The 22,772-nt window shown below is 44.7% G+C and overlaps 1 protein-coding gene across 1 annotated transcript in view; it reads left to right on the top strand.

Annotated features, from left to right (window-relative positions):
• Positions 1–22,772, top strand: part of sdsl (serine dehydratase-like) — a 57,174-nt gene that overhangs the window by 6,295 nt on the left and 28,107 nt on the right. The window lies entirely within an intron of this gene.

Here is a 22,772-nt window from a genome sequence, read left to right as displayed (position 1 = left end):
TTTTGTCTCACTCACAAAAATAATGTCATTTGTGACTTTGATGAGAGCCGTTTCGATACTGTGACAGGGGCGAAAACCAGATTGAAGGGATTCAAACATTGAATTCATGGAAAGATGATCACGGATTTGGGAGGCAACAACACGTTCAAGTACTTTGCACAGGAAAGGGAGGTTGGAGATGGGGCAATAGCTAGAAAGCAAAGTGGGGTCAAGGGTTGGTTTTTTGAGGAGAGGGGTGATGACAGCAGATTTGAAGGAAAGGGGTGCAGTACCCGAGGAGAGAGAACCGATAACTATGTCGGCTAACAGGGGAGCCAAAAAAGGAAGTTGGATGGTCAGCAGTTTAGTGGGAATAGGGTCAAGGAAGCAGGAAGTGGATCTCATAGACAAGGTGAGCTTGCGGAGATCAAAGAGAAACTGGAGAAAGATGCAAGTTTAGGGCTAGGGCAGGTGGGAGTCTCAGTTGAAGTTTTGCCCTGTGGGCTAGGGGAAGGAAGGGAACTCGCAGAGGTAGCTGATCAGATGGTTTCAATCTTTGAGACAAAGAAGTCCATGAGCTCCTCACACTTGTTGCTGGAGGTGAGTGTGGTGGAGACAGGGGAGAGGGGTTTAAGGAGATGGTTAGCAGTAGAAAATAGTAGCCTGGGGTTATTTTTGCAATCCAGAATGATCCTGGAATAGTGAGCAATTTTTGTAGACAAGAGTAGGAACTGATAATGTTTTGTGTGTTCGAGCCAGATCTGGTGGTGAATGACTAAACCAGTTGTTTGCCACATCTGTTCAAGTCTGCACCCTTTTGACTTGAGAGAGCGAAGAAGAGGGCTGTACCAGGGGGAACAGTAAGGGTGGGAGAGAGTAATCTTTTTAATAGAGATTAGGCCATCATTGGTGGTGGTGAGGGTGTGGTTGAGCAGATAGGTGACTGCAGAAATGTCATTGTTAAAAGAGGGCCAAAGGTTTGACAGTTTAGAGTTGATAAATGCAGTTTTAAGAGAGTTTGGAAAGAGTTTTTTTCCAGGGGAGGATGCAAAAGGGAGTAGGTTTGGATTGGGGAAGGGGGAAGGGGGATGTGGGTCGAGGGCGATGCAAGGAAATGGTGAGAGATAGATGTATCTTTAATTGATGCAGTTGGAATAGCGAGGCCACGAAAATGAAAACGTGAAAATGTTCCAGCTGACTTCCCTTTTTGCTCTTAACTTCCAAATTTTAACCTTTATTGCTTCTGGCATCTGAACTTCAAGGACAAGCAAAAGCTGGACATCTGTTGTTGTAGGTGCAGAATTACAGAAAACAAAGTGCACCTCCTAACATAAAAGTATGCTGTTTCAAGGTTTAGCCCTGAAAGCACGAGCAATAAAATAGCTCGTCTATATTATAATGAAACATGATGTAGCTCTACAGACTCGGAGACAACCAGTACTTAAAGCTCACATAAATTGCTGAACTCACACAGAATAAATATACACATTCTAATCATCGTGTTTGCTAAGTTTGGATTGGTTTCAGCATGCAGTACAGTAGAAAATCTTATTAATTTATGTGCTGGCCATTGAAAGGCCCAGCGGGTAATATTTTATTCTACTTTTGGTCCCACCGAATAACATTAGCATCATGATGTGTTGTGTCAGCGGAACACGCTAAAAGCATTTTACTTTGCCTCTAATGATGGCCCTGACTTTCTATGCTCTCCTGCCTGGGTGGGGGGAATTAATTTTTGCAGCGTGACATACAAGGTTACTGAAGACCACCTTGCTGATGATAACAGCAGTACTTAGATACCACCCGACAAGTACTTGTTCAGTTGAATGTCCTTTGCCACAATATAACTTTACTGTCAATAGGAATTGGGTCTTTCATTGAAATAACCTTAAATCACACTGCAGGTTATTTTACAACTATCGCTATGCTGTCTCTTTCTTGTGGTGCAAGGTGAAGGAAATACTTTACTATCTCCTGCCTAAAGCAGTTCTGTTTTGTGCATCCTGTCTCTTTTTAGGAAGGGTCACAATTTAGAAGTGAAGAAATGCCGACCATAGCGTTATTATGCTGTCAGTAGCAGGGGGAATGGATTGCTCTGTGGGGTTGTGTAAGGTGTCTGTGATTGCTATGGAAACCAAAACAGTTAACAGCCTGAAAATGTCTCACAGCACCATTACGGCAGGTAGAAAGAAAAGAAACCTTCATCCCAACAGTTTCCGAGATGAAATAATGAGGGCCAAATATGTGATTCCATGCAGAGAGCTGCACTTGTAGGAAATGCACTGTGAGTCAACAGTGTGGGTGTGCAGCCCATCATTCTCCATGGATGGAAAATCCACGTGCATCTGCAATTTTCCACAATGCACTCCCTGTGAATGCAGCTCCTTACTGGGAATACAAGACCATGGAATCGGCCCGAGTGTCTTTTCATGATGTGCCATACAGTGCCCTAGGATAACAGATTTTGTTCCAAGCTCACATTTGGTGAGGTTTTTTTTTAATAGCACTGTATAATATAAATCAGTGATGGTGAATTTGAATTTGGAAGTGTAGAACAAGCCCAGATTTACATCTAGTCTAATCAAGGTTTGAACTGGAAGTATGTTAACCAGACAAGCTACTGAAGATGGGAATTATTTGGTCATGTAATACACTTGTTTCATTGCCAAGATAATTATTTATGGCAGATGGAATTGAAAGTGGAAGTATGCCAGAGAGCTATTCATTTGGAAATGTTATGGTTATTATTACTTCCAAATAATAAACCAAGAGATTGCTGTTGGGCCACTACTTATGAGTTAACTGAGCATTGATTAAGGATTTTGGGAGGCACAAAGCAAGTCCGTTAACCTCTGCGGGTTTGGGCATTATAATGGTCAAACAGCAGGCTGACCAATGGAGCAGCACCACCAATAACCAGGCTGGCAGCTGTCAGCAGTGCAAATAAATTATCTAAATCCCCACAATAGTGCAGGGTGCCTTGTTACTACAAAATATTCCTGTGAGGTGGAGGCTCCCCGGCTGAGGAAGTGTGGGGTTGATGACCAGGTGATAGAAGTGCTTCTGCAACGAGTGAGAGAAAGAGGCAAGTAATTTTTGGCAGAATTGGCCACTGTTCCTGGAAACACTGGATGCAGTATGAAAAGATGGACAGGAGCGAATGCTATCTCAAGAATCCAGTGGATCTAGAGGGGTATCAGGAAGCTATCTGAAGAAATTGGTTAAGATAAGTCAAAAATACTGTTAGAAAGTGTTTGACATTTATATCAGTAGGCATGACAGACATCTGTTCTAATTATTTTTCTGATAAACCATGTTTTTGAGTAACAAGAGGTTTGCCAGTGTAGTATTGGAGAGAGAGAACCAGGGCACTAAATGCTTATCATACGAACAATGACGGACAGGAATAGACCCTTTGGTTCATCCAGCCTGTCCCACACAATTGTGATACTTGTGTATCACAATATATACGCTCTCCACCCCACCCAAAAACCATGTGATCTCCTGGGAGAGGCGAAAAACCAGATTAAAAATCCAGGCCAATTTGGGGAAGAAAAGCCAGAAAATTCCTCTTTGACCCATCAAGGTGATCAAATCTAGTCCTGGAGATCATTCTGGCCCTGAATTCCTTGCAGTACATACCATTTTTGTAAAATATGATCTCCACCCCAGCCTGAAACAGGTCTCGCTCTCGCTTGAAGGAATTCAATGAATTGGTGTCCACCTCACAAGCCAGCAGCCAGTTCCAGAGATCCAGTATTCTCTGGGAAATGTACCACCTCCTGACATCAAACCTAGATCTGGCATGCAACTTAAAATTGTGACCCTTGCTCTTCCCTATCCTATTTAATTGGAACAAACAGCCACCTTGAATACAATCTATTCCCTTCATCATCTTATAAACCTCAATCAGATCATCCCTAAGTATATGCTTCTCTAAAGTGTGGAGTCCCAGCTTTTTAGCCTACCTTGATAACTAAGATGCATGGGCATACAACTGCATGAATGAAATGCAATGAGGAAGTGCAAATGCCAAACTTTCTGAGCAGCAGAAAGCCTTAAAGACACAAGCCACACCTCCATGCTGTATTTTCATCTGATATCAGACAGGATGACCTTGAAGATGGGCAGCTGCATTACACCTATATTCATTATCTTTAGACTATCTTGAGACTACTTACTAGACAAAATGGCATATAATCTGTAGAGTATGTAGGCACCTTTAGTAATGACTCCACGAGGCAGGGTATGATACTTAAACTGTGCAGACCTGTAGTCCTTTATTTGCAGCTCCTGAGTGCCGACAACAAGTTGTGTGTTCCTTTTTATACTGAGTTACCTGCAGTGTGCAGGTAACCCTTAGGTCTCCAGCAGCAGCACCCTCTGGTGTACAGGCAAGGTGTGAAAGGCCTCCTACACAAATTGCTCTCAGCTGACATCACAGTCACCCTGCAGAAAGCAATTCAAGTGAGCCAGGCCTACATGGTTTCGGCCAGCGACTCCAGGTGAATACTGACCCAGTACTCTAAACCGGCGAGCGCAGTGCACCGCATGGATACTTCTAAAGGCAGAAATGCTGCTCCGAGTCCTGCAACCCTGAGTCCGCCACATGGGGCAAACTGGATGGCCCCGTGCTGGCGCTGTGGAGGAAACCACAGGGCCCAACAGTGCCATTACAAAGACTGTGCATGCAAAGAGAAAGGGCACCTTCAGAGAATGTGCAGAAAAAGCTTTACTCACCATGTCTCTGAGTTGGCTGATCACCGGGGCTCCGACACAGAGGAAGGTGAAGTTGCTCAACCCCTGGAAGAAAAGTATGGAACTCATGCCTGCTCCACCGAAAGTTCTCCGTGGGCGATGAAAGTAGACGTTGACGGAGTCCCAGTTTCTATGGAGAGCGACACAGGGGCGAGCCAGTCTGTGATGAGCCAAGCGACCTTTGAAGAACTTTGGATGAATCTCGCCAATCGACCACAACGGCAGCCTGTCCAAGTGAAGCTGCTCCCTGGCCTCCGGGCTCTGGCAATCGACCTCAAACATGGATCCATCGCTGCACCTGGAGATTCCACTGTTCAGCTCGACTGTCCACAGCACCCCGGCAAAATCTCCGAGACCGAGGATCCAAACTCCACTTTCCAGGCCGGGGCAGCACTCCCAAGAGGTGAACATCGACGAAAGAAATGGATTCCCAACATCCAGGATCGAACCTGTGGAAGAAAAGAGCAGCACAGCCTACCTGCAGCAAGACCAGAAAATGGCTGCCGCAGCGCAAGCAGCAAGACTTGTAATCAAAATGGCCGCCGCCATGCCACTAGTGAGCATGGAGGAGCATCACATGACACCGAGCGGCCAATCAGATTTGAAGGCTCCCTTAAAGAAGACCGGTAACCAAAGAAATTTAATGGGGAAGTTTCAACTATTTGTGTACACGGACTTCAAAGCCAAAGATGCGATTAAAGGGTGCAAGTATGAAAATGTATGCAATGTAACAATGAATTGTGATGCTGGTTTAACTAATGTGACTAATGATATGAATGCACGTGTCAGTAAGGTTAAGAACAAGTTTATTATGCTTAACAGTAATGATAGAGATTGTGAAATGCCTAAAGTAACCATGTCTGTTGAAACCAGGACACCTAAAAGTGATGCAAATGTTAGAATCTATAATGCAGGCTCGACTATATGTGATCAGAGCCAAGGTGTCATGTATACCGGTAGGACACTGCCAAAGGACATTGGGTCCTACAGAGACCATGCTGATGCCAATGGAATCCCCCTGTGGGAGACCCCCAGGTCCAGCAGGCTACCTGACCATGTAGCCTGGACCTTTGGAACAAATGTGATGCCCCTTGCAGGACACACACAGAGGCAGTGGGAGCCAGACCCACTACAGGGACAGTGGTCAATGGGCAGCCCAGCCACCACCAATGGCAAACTGCACAGGACCAGCCCTACCGCCCCTGGCCACCAGGGCCAACACCAGGAGCATGAGGCTAATAACCTCCAGCTTCCCTGGCATACCCTGGGATGACCCGACCCTCATCCCAATTGGTGGACAAGGAGCCCACCCAGTCTTGTGGCCCTGTCCACAACTACCCACATCAGTGTATACACACCACCCACTGCTGCCATGGCTACCCCCCCCCCCGAGGGATCCCACAACAGTAACACCCACATGGTCTGTGTGTGAGGGAGGGGAAACGTATAAGGCCAGCCTCAAGCACAGGGGTCACACCTGGCAACCACACAACCCTCACCACAACCTCCCATAGCCCATCACTGATCACCTCCCCTGGGCATGACAATAAGGATATGAAAAATGCTTGATGGGGGGGGAAACTGTTGTTGTGTCTGCATTCCTGTTTACTGTGTGATGTCTGTAACACTGTTATGCAATACTGAATGTACCCTTACACTGTACACACCTTGCTTGTACACCCAGAGGGTGCTGTTGCTGCAGACCTAAGGGTTACCTGCACACTGCAGGTAACCCACTATAAAAAGAAACTCACAGCTTGTTGTCGGCACTCAGGAGCTGCAAATAAAGGACTACAGGTCTGCACAGTTTAAGTATCATACCCTGCCTCGTGGAGTCATTACTAAAGGTGCCTACATACTCTACATAATCGATATGAACTGGAGGTGAACTCGAGCGATTCAAACCTTGAGCCATTTTGAGGAGGTTTAACCAGACATGATTGGGTATGAGTTCATCAAGGCAGTAGGAGAAGGTGAAGCTTGAAGCCAGAGGAGCCCCCAAGTTCATTGCTAGTATCACGTTATTTACTCAGTCAAGGATCTTAAGTAATCTTAAGTAAAATCACACACAGTACATTGTAATGAAAGGACTCATTCATAAGTCAGAAGTCTATATTTCCCCTACCAACACTCAAGTTCCCAAAGTTGCAAGATAACACGGAAATGAACTCAGACTTCTGCATTTACTTTACAGAAAAACATCCACCAGCAGGTGCCTAAAAGTCCATTCACCCTATTTACAAATGCTTAACAGTGTCTTCCCTACTGTGCCATATTGGCGAAGCAGCTTTTGTGAGCGCCGTGTCTTATGCTTCTCCAAGGTGCGAATTTACACACAGTGAGATCCCACAAACAGCGAGTTAATGATTGACCAGTTGATCTCTCTTAGTGCTGTTGGATGAGGGATAAATATTGTCCACAATACTGGGGAGAACGCCCTTGCTCTTCTTCAAATACAGGTTGGACCTCTCTGGTCCGGGACACCCTGGTCAGGAAACATCCATGGTTCGGCATTAGTTAGGCCTGAGGGAGAGGAGGGTTTATAAAAAAAAAAGTTTTAAATGGCTGGAAAGGCTGTCAGTCAGTGAGTGTGTTCGGCGATTGGCTGAGGGAGCCTTCACAGGCTGCTAGTATGCACACACACACACACACACAGGAGCCCGGGCACGGTCGACAGGTATTGGTAAGCGTGGCCTCCCGTGGTTCAGAAAATTCTCTGTTCTGGCACCAGTCAAGTCCCAAGGGTGCCGAACCAGAGAGGTCCAACCTGTAGTGCCATGGGATACCCTCAATGCCTCCTTGATAAAGTGTAACATTCCCACCTGCACCTGGGAATCCCTGGCCCAAAGTGGAGAAAGAGCGTCCGGAGGGCGCTGAGCACCTCGAGTCTCGTCACCGAGAGCATGCAGAACCCAAGCGCAGACAGCGGAAGGAGCATGTGGCAAACCAGATTCCCCACCAACCTTTTCCTTCAACGACTGTCTGCCCCACCTGTGACAGAGACTGTAATCCTCACATTAGACTGTACAGCCACCTGAGAACTCACTTTTAGAGTGGAAGCAAGTCTTCCTTGATTTTGAGGGACTGCCTATGATGATGTACTGCAGCAACTCACTAAGGCTTCTTCGGCAGCACCTCCCAAACCCGCGACCTCTACCACCGAGAAGGACAAGAGCAGCAGGCACATGGGAACACCACCATCTCCACGCTCCCCTCCAAGTCACACACCATCCTGACTTGGAAGTAATCGCCATTCCTTTATCATCGTTGGGTCAAAACCCTGGAACTCCCTCCCTAACAGCACTGTGGGAGTACCTTCACCACACGGACCATCTTCTCAAGGGCAATTAGGCATGGGCAATAAATGCTGGCTTTGCCAGTGATGCCCACATCCCATGAACGAATAAAAAAATGTTTTTTTAAATGTGTCACACTTTTAAGAACAACGCAGTTTTGCAGCAACTTAGTGGAGCATGATCTATAAATACAGCCAATGAACTGGAATATCCAGCTCGGTTTTCCATGATGCCACAAGTTTGTCAATAAATGCCAGAGGAACCCTTGCCAAAGAAAATGGGCTTGTGAAATTCTTGTCATACTTTATTTACAGTTGGTGTTTCTGATGTTGTACTAAGTTGACCTTGACTTATTTTCAAACTATTTCAAGGGCACTTCCTACACTGCCTGCTCCTATTTATGATGGATGGAGCAGAGGCAGAAATAGAAACCAACTGAATTATTCCCAAAGGTAGAGAGGTTCATGTTAGTGTCGACTCTTGACTTCCAGATTTACCAGTATTAGGGATCTTCCACATTATTGACGACTCATTATTTGGATGTAAGAAAGAAAATATTTGCAAAATGTAAATGTTATGTTCAGAATAACTCCATAAGGCTGTATGTTGTAAGCTCAAACTGGTGTGACCTTAGTCTCTTTAATCAAACTCCAGAGTGCCGAAGCAGCATGGCAGACAACCTTTTACATTTGCTTGCACAAGGTGTGCAGGTGACCCTTGGGTCTCCAACAGGTGCGCCCCCTGGTGGCAAGTCTTACACTATTATAAAGTTTACATACATAACATCACTACCCCCCCCACCAAAAGTCTTAGATACAAGTTATTTACAAGTTGAGGCGATCAGGGGCTCTTCGTTCCCGGATTGATCATCTGAGTTGAAGTCCTGGCATGGGTGAGTTGGTCGGATCATTGCTGCACTGCAGCGCAGCTGGTCTGATCGGACTGTTGGGCATGGTGGGTTCATCCTCCTGATTGACAGCGAGGTCGATTGCTGGTCGGGTGTGTGTTGATGGATCAATGATGGTAATGTCCTCTTCAAATTGTTCTTGGTTGTCAGTGAATCGCAGTTTGGTCTGATCCAAATGCTTTCTGCACGTTTGTCCGTTCAGAAGTTTGACAACAAACACTCTATTCCCCTCATTGGCTAAAACAGTGCGAGCAACCCATTTGGGACCATGACCGTAATTAAAAACAAATACAGGGTCATTAACCTCAATGTCACGTGATACAGCCGCACGATCGTGGTACATGTTATGCCGGTGATGCTGGGTTTCTACATGATCATTGAGATCTGGGTGGACTAAGGAGAGCCTGGTTTTGAGTGCTCTTTTCATTAACAATTCTGCCGGGGGAACCTCAGTAAGTGTGTAGGGTCGCGTCCGGTAGCTGAGCAGAACCCAGGATAACCGAGTCTGCAGGGAACCTTCCGTCACGTGTTTCAAGCTCAGCTTGTTAGTTTGGATTGCCCGTTCCGCTTGATAGTTTGGATTGCCCGTTCCGCTTGACCATTGGATGCGGGCTTAAACGGGGCAGACCTGACATGTTTGATACCATTGCGGGTCATGAACTCGTTGAATTCTGAGCTGGTGAAACACGGTCCATTGTCACTAACAAGGATGTCGGGCAAACCATGGGTGGCGAACGTGGCCGGGAGGCTTTCAATGGTGTCAGTGGATGTACCTAATGATATTATTACACAGTCAATCCATTTAGAGTAAGCGCCACTGCTACTAGGAACATCTTTCCTAGAAAGGGGCCAGCGAAATCTATGTGGACCCTGGACCACAGTTTGGAGGGCCATGACCACAGACTCAGTGGGGCCTCCCTAAGTGCATTGCTCAACTGTCAGCAAGTGGTACATTGGTGTACTCATGACTCCAATTCCAAGTCAATGCCGGGCCACCAAACGTGCGACCTGGCGATAGCCTTCATCATGACTATGCCTGGGTGGGTACCATGTAGGTCGCGTATAAACGTTTCCCTGTCTTTTTTTGGCAAAACCACGCGATTCCCCCATAGGAGACAATCCGATTGGATGGACATTTCATCCTTGCGCTGGTAAAACGGCTTAATTTTGTCTTGCATTTCCCCGGAAACAGCCGACCAGCTCCCATTAAGGACGCAGTTTTTCACTAGTGATAGCACAGGGTCCTGGCTGGTCTAGGTCCTGATCTGGCAAGCCATGACGGGTGACCTCCTCGCTCTCAAAAACATCCATTACAAGAAGCAAGTCTGCGGGTTGCACTATTTCCACCCCGGTGGTAGGCAATGGTAGCCGACTGAGGGCATCAGCACAGTTCTCAGTGCCTGGTCTGTGGCAGATTACATAGTCATACGCAGATAATGTTACTGCCCATCTTTGGTTGCAGGAGTCCAAATAGGTGTTGGTGCATTTTCTTAACCCCGTATATGCCTTAGATAAACTTCTGGATGCATATGCAGTTGGTTGCAGTTTGCCTAACACATTGGCTTGCTGTAATACACAACCGACCCTGTACGAAGATGCATCACAAGCTAGTACTAAACATTTACACGGGTCATACAATACAAGTAACTTGTTAGAAAATAGCAGGTTTCTGGCCTTATCGAAGGCTGTCTCTTGAGATTTACCCCAAACCCAGTCGTCACCCATACGTAGCAATAAATGCAAAGGTTCCAGCAAAGTGCTCAACCCGGGTAGAAAGTTACCAAAATAGTTGAGGAGTCCCAGGAATGAACGCAGCTCCATCACATTCTGTGGTCTGGGTGCATTCTTGATTGCCTCTGTCTTAGAGTCCGTGGGTCTGATGCCGTCTGCCGCAATCTTTCTCCCCAAAAATTCGACCTCTGGCACCAGGAAAACACATTTGGAGCGTTTCAGCCTGAGTCCCAATCTGTTCAGTCGCTTAAGAACCTCTTCCAGTTTGTGCAAGTGTTCGGTAGTGTCATGACCAGTGATTAGGATGTCATCTTGAAACAACGGTGCACGGGACCGATTTCAGCAGACTCTCCATGTTCCTCTGGAAGATGGCAGCAGCCGAGCGAATCCCAAAAGGGCATCTGTGGTATATGAACAGTCCTTTGTGCGTGTTTATGCACGTTGCGAACAGGTCCTCTGCTTTGGGTGGTGAGTACTGGTCCTGTAACGAGACTTGGTTGATCGTTACTTTCTAGTCTCCGCAGATTCTGACCGTGCCATCGCTTTTCAACACCAGCACAATTGGACTGGCCTACTCGTTGAACTCGACTGGCAATATAATTCCCTCTCATTGAAGTCTGTCCAGTTCGATCTCGACTTTCTCCCGCTCGGGCATTGTGATAAAAGGGCCACGCATCAGGGACTTGATGGATCTGCACTTTGGCACCTGTGAAGTTGCTGATGCCTGGCTCAAATAGCGATGGAAATTTGTTTAGCACTTGAGCGCACGGGGCGTCATCCACCGAAGACAGTGCTTTGATGTCATCCCAGTTCCATCGGATCTTTCCTAGCCAGCTTCTGCCGAACAGCGTTGGGCCAATCCTGGTACAATCCAGTGATAAATCATGCACAGCTCCATCGTATGATACCTTAATTTCCACACTGCCAATGACTGTTATGAGCTCTTTGGTGTAAGTGCGCAGCTTTGTATGAATCGGGCTTCGTTTTGGCCTTTGTGCCTTGTTGCCCCACAGTTTCTCAAAAGCCTTCTGGCTCATAATTGACTGACTCTCCCCATGCCCAATTCCATGGAAACTGGAATGCCGTTTAATTTGACTTTCAACATTATCGGAGGGCTTTTGGTGGTGAAGGTGTGTACCCCATACACTTCCTCTTCAGCCTCGGGTTGAGTTGCCTCTCTTACTCGTTCAGCATGATCTGTGCCATTTCAGTCATCTTCTGCTGACTCTGCCACATGGTGAGTCGCAGCACGTCTGCACGTTCGCTGGAGGTGCCCCATTGTTCCACAGCCCTTGCACACGTAGTGCTTGAAATCGACATTGATGGGCTCTATGATGACCCCCGCAGCGCCAACATGGTGTTAATGGATTCGCATTCACGCCCCACGGCAGACTCTGAATCATCCTAGGTCTGGCCTCTGCAGGCATGTAGGCCCTGCCATGTACAGTTCTGCCTGCTGAAGGCATTATTTTATGCACAGTACTTGCCGGTGAGCTTTGATGCTGAGAAGATATCTGCTTAGTGTTATCATTCGTGAACATGAAAGCCTGGGCTATCATGATGGCCTAGCTCAGATCTAGGGATTTGGCAGACAGCAGTTTGCAAAGAATGACCTCGTGGCCGATTCCAAGCATGAAAAAGTCCCACAACATTTCCCCCAAAAATCCAACAAATTCGCACGGTCCCGTAAGGCGTCTTAGTTCGGCGACATAGCTCGCCACGTCCTGGCCCTCGGAGCGATGGTGCGTATAAAAGCGATACCTGGCCATTAAGATGCTTTCCTTCGGCTTGAGATGTTCCTGAACCAGCGTGCACAACTCTGCATGTGTCTTGTCCGTTGGTTTCATCGGTGCTAGCAGATTTTTGATGTGGCCATATATCGTGGACCTACAAACGGTGAGGAGAATCGCCCTGTGCTTGACCGTGTTGCTATCCGTATCCAGCTCGTCGGCCAGGAAGTACTGGTCAAGATGCTCAATGAAGGCTTCCCAATCATCACCCTCAACAAATCTCTCAAGAATACCAACGGCAGCCATAACCGCGTGAAAGTTTGTGATCTGTTACTCGTCGCCAATTGTTATGTTCAGAGTAACTCCACAAGACTGTATGCTGTAAGCTCAAACTGATGTGACCTTAGTCTCTTTAATCAAACTCCAGAGTGCCGAAGCAGCACGGCAGACAACCTTTTATAATTGCTTGCACGAGGTGTGCAGGTGGCCCTTGGGTCTCCAGCAGGTGTGCCCCCTGTTGGCAAGTCTTACACTATTAAAAAGTTTGCATACATAACAGTAAAGCATGAAGAATATTTTTTTGAGGGTCAACAGATGGACACATGATTTAGCGAACCTGACTTTGGTTTACAGATGCCGATTATTCGCTTTATATCTTCTAGATATTCAAAGATAAAGTTCCCAGGCCTTTGCTACTGGTGCTCTGTAATGAAATTTAAAAAGAGCAGTACTGGAGCTCGATTACTTTCCTTCAGTACCTCTGACTTTTCTCTACCCTTATCCGAGCCTCTACTGATTATCGACCTTAATAGCCAAGCTGATACTGGGAACTCACCATATGGGAAACACCCTGTACTTCATTCAATCCCAAGTCAGGCACCAATAATGGCCGCCTAGAATTAATTGCTTCTAATCTGGACATCCCATCAAATCAGAGACCAAAGTAACCCTGTGTAGTCAATAATGCGGTCACAGAAATAAATAAGATTTTCATAGCTTTATAGCATCGAACAAATTATTATGAGTTGTAACTCCACAAGTCTGAATCAGATTAACAACTCTCTCAACATCACAGTATAACCGTTGCAGTAACTATGTAGGATCATTGCACCTGTGTGTACTGATGTTATAACTAACTGTTCGATACACCGTATTCTGGATTTCAATTGTTACGTACCAGGAACATTGATACCAAGACACTTACGGATGAAACATTGAACTTTGGGCTGTTTAATGCAGTACAAGATGATACATATCAATTTGATTCTAAAAGGGAAAATGAAAATCTGAGAGAAGCCAGGAAATTTTCATTCTCGTGTTTGAGCTGAAGTTCAGCAAATAGGTGAACACTGGCCAAAGGGACAATGTTCTCAATGTTTGCTTTGACGGAGAGACTCACCTGCCGGTACCATGCATTTGTAAAACTCACCCAATATTGGTTTCCATTGTTGTAAAACAAAAAGCTTGTGATCCCTCACAAAGTTTTGTATGTGTGCAGATATGCAAGAAATCTCAAGTATAACTTCAGGAACATTTTTGATATCTTAAAGCATTACTGAAAGCTTTTAACAAATCCGGCAGCAGCACAGACCTATGACTATTTTGAACCTTACCTCCTGCTGCCAGAACAAACAACCCCATGGTTGTACTGCCAAACACATGGAGCTAATTCATATGTTTGATTTATGGTGTAAAGTTTCATCATGATATGAACATATGTGATGCACTGGGCTGGCTCATCATCTATTCCCATGCCTGCAACTCCAGTTTTTTTATTAAAATAATTATTTCACCAAAATGACATCAAATTGAGGGGTATAGTTAATACTGAAGAAGGCTGTGACAAAATACAAAATGCAAACATAAGAACATAAGAACATAATAAATAGGAGCAGGAGTAGGCCATTGCAAAAAGACATAGACAGGCTAAGTGCGTGGGCAAAAATTTGGCAGATGGATTATAATGTTGGAAAGTGTGAGGTCATGCACTTTGGCAGAAAAAAAAATCAAAGAACAAGTTATTATTTAAATGGAGAAAATTTGCAAAGTACTGCAGTACAGTGGGACTTGGGGTCCTGGTGCATGAAATGCAAAAGGTTAGTATGCAGGTACAGCAAATGATCAGGAAGGCCAATGGAGTCTTGGCCTTTATTGCAAAGGGGATGGAGTATAAAAGCAGGGAAGTCTTACGACAGCTTTACAGGGTATTGGTGAGGCCACACCTGGAATACTGTGAAGAGTTTTGGTTTCCATATTTAAGAAGGGATATATTTGCTTTGGAGGCAGTTTAGAGAAGGTTCATTAAGTTGATTCCGGAGATGAGGGGGTTGACTTATGAGGAAAGGTTGAGTAGGTTGGGCCTCTACTCATTAGAATTCAGAAGAATGAGAGATGATCTTATTGAAATGTATAAGATTATAAGGGGGCTTGACAAGGTGGAAGCAGAGAGGATGTTTCCACTGATGGGGGAGATTAGAACTAGGGGGCATAATCTTAGAATAAGGGGCCGCCCATTTAAAACAGAGATGAGGAGGAATTTCTTCTTTCTGAGGGTTGTAAATCATTGGAATTCGCTGCCTCAAAGAGCTGTGGAAGCTGGGACATTGAAAAGATTTAAGACAGAGATAGACGGTTTCTTAACCGATAAGGGAATAATGGATTATGGGGAGCGGGCAGGGAAGTAGACCTGAGTCCATGATAGGATCAGCCATGATCGTATTAAATGGCGAAGCAGGCTCGTGGGGGCCAAATGGCCTACTCTTGCTCTATTTCTTATGTTCTTATTTGGCCCCTCGAGCCTGCTCCGCCATTTAATAAGATTATGGCTGATCCAATCATGGACTCAGCTTACCTGCCCGCTCCCCATGACATTAATAAACTTGCATAATGAATATGTAAATGACAAATGATTTTCAATATAGATAGGTGTGAGGTGGTACATTTTGGTCAGAGGAATAACATTTTGGTCAGAGGAACAACAACACAATAAGGGGGCAATTTTAATATGGAGGAGTGTGTGGGTTTGGGAGCAGGTAGGAGGGGTTAAAGCCGGTGAAATTGACAGCGCGTCAGGAAGCCATTTTCCGGGTTTCACTCCAACATGTTAAGCAACACCCTCGGGAGAGGCGGGTTGCTTATTAACATATGCTAATGGATAGTTTCAGAGAGAGGCAAGACATTGCATGAGGGTGAGTGTCAGTGGTGGATGGATAGATGGGGATCTGAAGACGACAGAGGGATGGGCACACCTTCAAGAGAAGTGGGCATGAGGAGTGATGTGCTGGAGTAGTGTGAGATGGCAGAGTGAGGAGGTGAAGTGATGCACACAGCACGATGTAGGTGAATGTACCACTGTACTCACCTAGGGGTACACATTCACAAATCATTAACAGTAGCAGCACAAGTTAAAAGGCCATAAAAATGCTAAATAAAACATTGGGGTCCATTTCTAGACAAATAGGATTCAAATGCAGGGAAGTTATGTTAAACTTATCTAGAAAATTGGTTAGGCCACATTTAGAGTACTGGTCTTCATATTACAGAAAGGATATTGAGGCACTGGAGAAGCTTTACAAGGATGAGAGCAGAACTGAGGAGGTTATAACTATTGGGAAAGACTGACCAGACTGGGGGGGTTTTCTTTAGAAAAGAGAAGGCTCAGAGGTCTTTAAAATTATGAAGCAATTTGATAGGGTAGATGTAGAGAAAATATTTCCACTTCTGAGAGTGTCCTCAAAACTAGGGACCAAATTTATAAGATAGTGACTAATAAATATAATAAAGAATTCAGGAGAAACTTCTTTTCCCAAGGAAGATGAAAGTAATAGAAGAATGTTCAAACAGGGTTAGCTGAAGTAGGGTGAGCTTAAGTGGAACATTATCACTGGCATGGACCAATTAGGCCAAATGGCCTGTGTGACATTATCTTTGACTGAGGATTTGCCTAACCTATCAAATCGTTTCATAATTTTAAAGACCGCTGAGCCTTCGCTGTAAATTCTATGTAATTTAGAACTGATTAGTGATGTTTTTTTAAACAGCTAATCATCAATCAAAGAATCATAGATGGATATTGTTAACACCTAAGAGGGTTTAAAAGAATCAGCAATACTGGCAACAAATAGAGAAACCTTAAAAGATCGCACGGGGTAGCCTGGAGGAGGAATTCATAGAATGCATACGGGATTGTTTCTTAGAACAGTATGTAACAGAACCTACAAGGGAGCAAGCCATCTTAGATTTGGTCCTGTGTAATGAGACAGGAAATATAAACGATCTCCTAGTAAAAGAGCCTCTCGGAATGAGTGATCACAGTATGGTTGAATTTTTAATACAGATTGAGGGTGAGGAAGTTGTGTCAGAAACGAGCGTACTATTCTTAAACAAAGGGGACTACAGTGGGATGAGGGCAGAGTTGGCTAAAGTAGACTGGAAACACAGACGAAACTGTGGCACAATTGAGGAAGAGTGGAAAACTTTTAAGGAGCTCTTTCATTGTGCGCAACAAAAATATATTCCAGTGAAAAAGAAGAACGGTAAGAGAAGGGATAACCAGCCGTGGATAACCAAGGAAATAAAGGAGAGTATCAAATCAAAGACCAATGCTTATAAGGTGGCCAAGGTTAGTGGGAAACTAGAGGATTGGGAAAATTTTAAACAACAGCAAAGAATGACTAAAAAAGCAATAAAGAAAGGAAAGATAGATTACGAAGGTAAACTTGCGCGAAACATAAAAACAGATAGTAAAAGCTTTTACAGATATATAAAACGGAAAAGAGTGACTAAAGTAAATGTTAGAAGATAAGAAGGGGCATTTAATAATAGGAAATGTGGAAATGGCTGAGACCTTAAACAATTATTATGCTTCAGTCTTCACAGTGGAAGACACAAAAACCATGCCAAAAATTGCTGGTCACAGGAATGTGGGAAGGGAGGACCTTGAGACAATCACTATCACTAGGGGGGTAGTGCTGGACAGGCTAATGGGACTCAAGGTAGACAAGTCCCCTGGTCCTGATGAAATGCATCCCAGGGTATTAAAAGAGATGGCGGAAGTTATAGCAGATGCATTCGTTATAATCTACCAAAATTCTCTGGACTCTGGGGAGGTACCAGCGGATTGGAAAGCAGCTAATGTAACGCCTCTGTTTAAAAAAGGGGGCAGACAAAAGGCAGGTAACTAGAGGCCGGTTAGTTTAACATCTGTAGTGGGGAAAATGCTTGAAACTATCTTAAGGAAGAAATAGCGGGACATCTAGATAGGAATAGTGCAATCAAGCAGATGCAGCATGGATTCATGAAGGGGAAATCGTGTTTAACTAATTTACTGGAATTCTTTTGAGGATATAACAAGCATGGTGGATAGAGGTGTACCGATGGATGTGGTGTATTTAGATTTCCAAAAGGCATTCGATAAGGTGCCACACAAAAGGTTACTGCAGAAGATAGAGATACGCGGAGTCAGAGAAAATGTATTAGCATGGATAGAGAATTGGCTGGCTAATAGAAAGCAGAGAGTCGGGATAAATGGGTCCTTTTCGGGTTGGAAATCGGTGGTTAGTGGTGTGCCACAGGGATCGGTGCTGGGAACACAACTGTTTACAATATACATAGATGACCTGGAAGAGGGGAAAGAGTGTAGTGTAACAAAATTTGCAGATGACACTAAGATTAGTGGGAAAGCGGGTTGTGTAGAGGACACAGAGAGGCTGCAAAGAGATTTGAATAGGTTAAGCGAATGGGCTAAGGTTTGGCAGATGGAATACAATGTCGGAAAGTGTGAGGTCATCCAACTTGGGAATAAAAAACAGTAAAAGGGAATATTATTTGAATGGGGAGAAATTACAACATGCTGAGGTGCAGAGGGACCTGGGGGGTCCTTGTGCATGAATCCCAAAATGTTAGTTTGCAGGTGCAGCAGGTAATCAGGAAGGCGAATGGAATGTTGGCCTTCATTGCGAGAGGGATGGAGTACAAAAAGGATGAGGTCCTGCTGCAACTGTATAGGGTATTGGTAAGGCCGCACCTGGAGTACAGCGTGCAGTTTTGGTCACCTTACTTAAGGAAGGATATACTAGCATTGGAGGGGGTACAGAGACGATTCACTAGGCTGATTCCGGAGATGAGGAGGTTACCTTATGATGATAGATTGAGTAGACTGGGTCTTTACTCGTTGGAGTTCAGAAGGATGAGGGGTGATCTTATAGAAACATTTAAAATCATGAAAGGGATAGACAAGATAGAGGCAGAGAGGTTGTTTCCACTGGTTGGGGAGACTAGAACTAGGGGGCACAGCCTCAAAATACAGGGGAGCCAATTTAAAACCGAGTTGAGAAGGAATTTCTTCTCCCAGAGGGTTGTGAATCTGTGGAATTCTCTGCCCAAGGAAGCAGTTGAGGCTAGCTTATTGAATGTATTCAAGTTACAGATGGATAGATTTTTAACCAATAAGGGAATTAAGGGTTACGGGGAGAGGGCGGGTAAGTGGAGCTGAGTCCACGGCCAGATCAGCCATGATCTTATTGAATGGCGGAGCAGGCTCGAGGGGCTAGATGGCCTACTCCTGTTCCTAATTCTTATGTTCTTATGTTCTTATGTTCTTATGTTATGTTCTTATGTAAATATAATGCAGCTAGAAAGAGACAAAGGGAGAGTAATAGTTTGCAGCAATATTGACAGATCAGGATATCAACTGATATCAAATATGTAAAATGAAACTAAAGTACAAAACTATGCTGGCCATCTTCAAAAAATATAAAATTCATCTTTTATTGAATATATTTTGGAGTAATGGGACACATACATTAACATATTTTGTATTAAGTTGATGCAGCTTTGTAAAATCAGATGTATGTGTTATGCAGGAGAAGGCCTGGTATTTCAGAGACATAATTGAAGCCAGCACTATTTTCCACTTACATAAGTCACATCCAGTTAGAACCAGCCTTTCGTAAAGTCAGATAAAGGGCAAGTAAGCTTAATATCACCCCTGGCAACATGCCAATCTCCTGTCTACCAGGAGCACTGGCAGTCAATGCTGAGGAACGGTTTTACAAACCATTGACTGGGCAGAAAATTGGTGGGAATCATAAAAAAAGATTCTACAAATGCTAGATACTGACCAGTGGATTTAAGTTGTCAGCATTTACCTTATTAAAACTCCACAGAACTTTGAATACCTGTGAAAAGGAGGAACAAGAGGAGTGGGGAGAGGCGGAGGGTGAAGGAGGAGAAGGGGGGGGGGGGTGTAAGGAAGAGATGGGGCGATGAGAGGAGAGGGGGGGATGAGAGGAGAGGACGGAGGAGTTGGGGGGCGGCGGCGATAGGGGACCGGGAGATGCCGCGAACTCGACCGTTGACCCAGCCAGACTTTAACCTTGATCATTAACTTAGTTAGGTTAACTTTGATCATTAAGCCGGTCAGACTTTAACCCGGCCGTTAACTCGGTCAGACTTTAACCCGGCTCCGGCTAATCTCACTCGATCCCAAAGGTTTCGGGAAGTTAGAAGCTGCCCCACTGGTCGCTGCTCCATCGGACAAATCTCCAAAATACAGGTAAACATTTTACTGAAAACGTGAACTTTACTTTTACACAAAAGAAATATAACGTGAACCCTACTGTCGAGCTGCAAATGAATCGCAGGCAGGCTGTTTTCTGGGTGTACCGTGTCAGGAGCAGGTCTGTTTAACGAATTTCTAGCACCAGACCCTGGGGCGTTTTTGAAGTGGCCGGACTTGGACATTCCGTCGCTGGCCAGCGTTCTCCAACCACGAGAGAGAACGCTGACCGTTACACAATGCCCACATCTGGCCATGTCAAACTGATCCTGATCCACAGGCACCCATCAATCAAAGCTCGGGTGTGCAGCAGGATGTGGGATAGAGGCTCAGTTTTTGTACCTACACCTCAGCCAGTTTTATCCTTACCTTTCCACTGTCAGTGCGTGTCCATCACACCGATACTCACAGGACGTGCACCCATTGGTGCCTGCAACTGACATTGAAATCACTGGGAGGACAAATCAAGAAATCCCAGTGCAGAATAATGCGAGTCTCTGTGACACTGCCTAATCCAACATAACAATACATGCGGCATAGTTGCAGTTTAGGAGTATATTTTCCATCAGTGAAGTTCACACATGAACGTTCATTCTACTCATCTGTGTGCTTAAAACCGAGATTTAACGCCAGTGTAAAAAATAAACATTTTCACGACCTCAGAACATCCTACAGCCAAGGAATTACTTTTGAAATGTAGTCACTGTTGTAATGTAGGAAACGCGGCAGCCAATGTACACACAGCAAGCTCCCACAAACAGCACTGTGATAATGACCAGGTCATTTGTTTCCTGTTATATTGATTGAGGGATACCCCAGGACACCAGGGATAACTCCCCGCTCTTCTTCCAAATAGTGCCATGGGATCTTTTATGTCCACCTGAGAGGGAAGACGGGGCCTCGGTTTAACAACTCAACTAAAAGACGGCACCTCCGATAGTGCAGCACTCCCTCAGGCCCACTGGAGTTATCGACCTAGATTTATGTGCTCAAGTCTCTGGAGTGGGACTTGAACCCACAACCTTCTGACTCAGAGGCTCGAGTGGTACCCACTGAGTCACGGCTGAGACTACAGAGCACAGAGAAATGTAATACTAGTGTGCTATGTTCATATGCAAACTATGCTGCTGGCAAAATTTACGCTCAAGTCCAAAGGGATTTACAGTGATTTTTAAATTACTGTATTATTAATTTAGTTAATTTTATTCTCTCAGCCATTCTTTATCAAGTTTCCCTCACACTCTACCCTGTCACGGTAGGATAGTGGTTATGTTATTGGACTAGATATCCAGACGCCTTGGACGATCCGGAGACTTGAGTTCAAATCCCACCATGGCAATTGGGGAATTTAAATTCAGTTAATCAAATAAATCTGGAATCAGTAGTGTCAGTAGTGGTGACCGTGAAACTACCGGATTGTCGTTAAAAACCCATTTGGTTCACCGATGCCCTTTAGAGAAGGAAATTTGCTGTCCTTATCTGGTCTGGCCTATATGTGACTCCAGACCCATAGCTATGTGGTTGACTCTTAACTGCCCTCTGAAATGGCCTAGCAAGTTATACCAAACTGCTGCAAGGAAGTATACTAAATCTGTCCCTAACAGCACTATGGGGGTACCACTGCAGTGGTTCAAGAAGGTGGCTCACTACCACCTTCTCAAGAGCAATTAGGGATGGGCAATAAATGCCACAGCTTTGCCAGTGACGCCCACACCCTGTGAACGAACAAAAAAAATTCACCAGTCTGGGCAAGAGGATGGGAAGGTGACCCACTCCAGGTAATGTTACTCAGTAATTGGAAGTGTATTTGAGTGTCATATCATTTCTGTTCTTTTGAAAACTTCTTTAAAGGCCTTTGTGCCTCATACCAGCTGTATGAGATTGCAAACTTCTCGCATGGTCACAAAGCCATGTCTTACCATTGCAGGGAAGCGCATAGAAGGACAGTACTATGCATTCTCACCTCTGAGATATAATATTGTGAGTTCAAGCCCCACTCCAGAGACTTGAGCACAACTCCAGTGCAATAATAAACTGTTGGAGGCATCGTCTTTTGGATGAGACATTAAACCGAGTCCCTGTTTGCCCTCTCAAGTAGACGTAAAAGATCCCATGGCACTATTTCGAAGAAGAGCAGACGAGTTATTCCTGATGTCCTGGCCAATGTTTATCTTTGAACCACCAGAAACAAATTATATGGGTCATTACCACATTACTGTTTGTGAGAAATTTGCTGTGCGCAAATTGGCTGCCACATTTCCTATATTGCAATATTGGCTGACACTATAATGCTGTATTTAGGGAGTGTAGCATTGTTGGAGAGATTGTATTTTGGATAAGATGTTTAATAAGAGCTCATCTGTCTGGTGAGATGGACGTTAAGGTTGTATGGCACTATTTCAGGAACATGAGGGCATTCTCCTTGTGTCCTGGGCAACATTCCTCCCTCAATGAACACCATCAAAAGAAGATTATATGGTCTATTGGACAGGAAACCATATTTGTGATATTTTAAATTAATGTCAAACTGACTGTAAATGGCTTTTACACTGACTTGAAGGTATGTTGCAGAAGAAATAATAGATGCAATTTGATGGCTGTAGGATCAGTGTGTGTGTTGTATTTCCCCTTGTCCACTCCCTCCACAGCAGTTGTGATAATGGGGGGTGGAGGAAAAGAGGACTTGCTTATTCTTTGTTGCAACTATATTAATAATATACACTATGCTGTTAAATATAATTAGCAAATTAATATCCACCTACTCTTCATTTCTTTACCTCTTCTCCAGCATGGTTAAATTTATACACATGACC

This window comes from Pristiophorus japonicus, chromosome 8 (genome assembly GCF_044704955.1).
Source record: "Pristiophorus japonicus isolate sPriJap1 chromosome 8, sPriJap1.hap1, whole genome shotgun sequence".
Classification (NCBI taxonomy): Eukaryota; Metazoa; Chordata; class Chondrichthyes; family Pristiophoridae; genus Pristiophorus; species Pristiophorus japonicus.
Note: the sequence above shows the minus strand (reverse complement) of the source record. Positions and strands in the feature narration are given on the sequence as shown.